This window comes from Tenrec ecaudatus, chromosome 18 (genome assembly GCF_050624435.1).
Source record: "Tenrec ecaudatus isolate mTenEca1 chromosome 18, mTenEca1.hap1, whole genome shotgun sequence".
NCBI classification, from domain to species: domain Eukaryota; kingdom Metazoa; phylum Chordata; class Mammalia; order Afrosoricida; family Tenrecidae; genus Tenrec; species Tenrec ecaudatus.
The window spans coordinates 40,472,543-40,474,848 of NC_134547.1; the positions used below are offsets into that span (position 1 = coordinate 40,472,543).

The following is a 2,306-nucleotide window of genomic DNA, read 5'->3' on the forward strand; positions in this document are numbered from 1 at the left end:
TCTACTCTTTCCTTAATGTGGGGCTCAGTGAATAATGCACAGTGTGGGAATCGAACTTGCCTGGTTAATTTGTTAATTGGGGTCTTGGGCAAGTCACTCAAAATGGTAGGGTCTTGGGCAAGTCACTCAAAATGGTAGGGTCTCCATGTCCTTTTTGTTTTTTGGCTTGGGGAATAAGTTTATTGTCTCTCTCTCTTTTTTTTTTTTTTTGCTTTCTTCCTACTTGCCCAAACTTTATTAAAGAAAAAGAAGCAAGGATGGTATCGCTCTAGAACAGGGGTTCTCACCCTGTGGGTCGCGACCCCTTTCACAGGGGTCGTCCGTTCATCACAGTAGCAAAATCACAGTTATGAAGTAGCAACAAAAATGATTTTATGGTTAGGGGATAACCACTACATAAGGACCTGTATTACAGGTCGAGGCATTAGGAAGGTTGAGGATTACTGCATCTAGAACATGAGTCTACTTTCTAGGATTCTTCCCTCGAAAATACACTGGTTTCCCCAAACACATCGCAGAAGTGTACACCATCCTGAACCGCTCATCTTCCAACTTTGCCCGTCTGTGTTCTGTCATTGGATCTGCACTAATTGACTGAAGGGCAACGATGGCTTCCTGGGCTTCTGTCTGGAGCTCTCTGGGTTCTTTGGAGCAGCGATCAAAGAATCTGAGCAGCTTCGTTAAGAGCTGCATCTCCTGGCTCACAACCAAGACTGCTCGTCTAAAGCAACAGGCACGCCCTCTTTGGTTCGATGAGCTTTAGTCACCGCAGCCTGCATCAGGCACTCCGGAACCAAAATTCCAATTGCTTTTGGCATGTCTGATTTTCCGGTCTTCAAGCCAAAGAATAAAATTTCTAACTTCTGTTTCATCTTTGCCGTGGAAGTGAGCAGGGATGCGGTAGTTCAGGGCCCTCGGCTTGCGGATAAACCTGGTCCCGGCTTCCTGCAGTGGTACTCCAGGCTCCGGGCTCTAGGCTGCAGCTGGGAGAGGAGGGGAGAGGTGAAGAAGGACAGGCAGCGGTGCAGGCCAGTTTATTTCTGTGGGAAGCACTCATGGAAAATTATGGTTGGGTTTGGCTCTCCACAGCCCATTCCTGAGTGCCGAGGAAACTTGCCTTCCTCTGAACTACCCAATCTTTCTTCTTGGCAAAAGACATTTTGGGAGGACTCCACCTCTTCTTTTTAACATGTTTCACAAATTGGATTCTCTCGCATAGTAGCATGTGCTTTCTTATGCCTCTCCATCATATCAGGAGTTATGTTGTTCTTTATGCATCGAGAAAATTGCTCCTAAGCAAAACCATCCTCTTTCATTAGGTAATGCATGTAGCTATAATGTTCCGACCCATGGTGTGTTTCTGATGTACAAATGTATCAAATTCCTTGCTTTCTGATTCATGAGCAGGGAATTGCTTGGTACCATGAGGGATAGACAAGCCTCTGTCCACAGCCCCCTTGGAGCCCCAAACACTTTCTTTCCAGTGGTAATCCTGGCAAGGCCAGCATCCGCATAGCGGGTGAAGACACCAGGTTGACCATCAATGCTTTCCACATGGTAGTCATCTCCAGCTGTCTCCACTTGGCCTTCAGCGATCTTGCCCATGCCAAACTTATTAAGAAGCTTGTGGGCCAGCAGGAGGCCAGTACAAGATGCTGGAGCATAATTGGTCAGGCCAGCTTTTAGAACAGATTTGGGAAGTTTGTGTGCATAAACCACACACACAGTCATATCCCCTTCTTTATGGGCACAAGCAATCTGGCAGATGATATCCCTGCTGGTCCACGAACTGTCATCCTGTACTGGGGTATGTTGTATTACTTTTTATCTTGGATTACCAAGCATTTTTAGCATAATAATCAGTTACATCCTCTAGTCATTGTCTAAGTTTTACTTGTTATCTCTTGACGTAGGCCTTGTTCTTGACAAATTTAACAAACCCATTCTGAGGAAAAGAGAATGGCATCCCTAGCTTGCCATAGACCTACAGGGCTGGCAGCTGTCCTTGTTTATAAAATAAAATCCTAACACTCTAAACCTACAGGCTGGGGAGAGGGGCCTGCCTGCCCAGCCCCTTCAGAAGCAATGCAAGAAGGAAAAACAGAAAGCAAGGGACTGGACCCATACTGACACATCAAGGCCTAAGGATGACATCCCTGCACGGAGCTGCTAAAGTACAGAGAGTACTGTAGGGCTGACAACAGCTCGAGACATGATGTCCCCTCGCAGGAGCATACCCCGAAAAAGGACAATACTAAGCGACACATGGCAAGGAGTCAGTCCAGCCTGATCACCCCCACAGTGGG

General features: G+C 46.7%; 1 pseudogene; it reads right to left on the reverse strand.

The window, feature by feature from the left end:
• Positions 1-1,063: 1,063 nt before the first annotated feature.
• Positions 1,064-1,966, reverse strand: LOC142431712 (large ribosomal subunit protein uL18 pseudogene; annotated as a pseudogene).
• Positions 1,967-2,306: the final 340 nt, after the last annotated feature.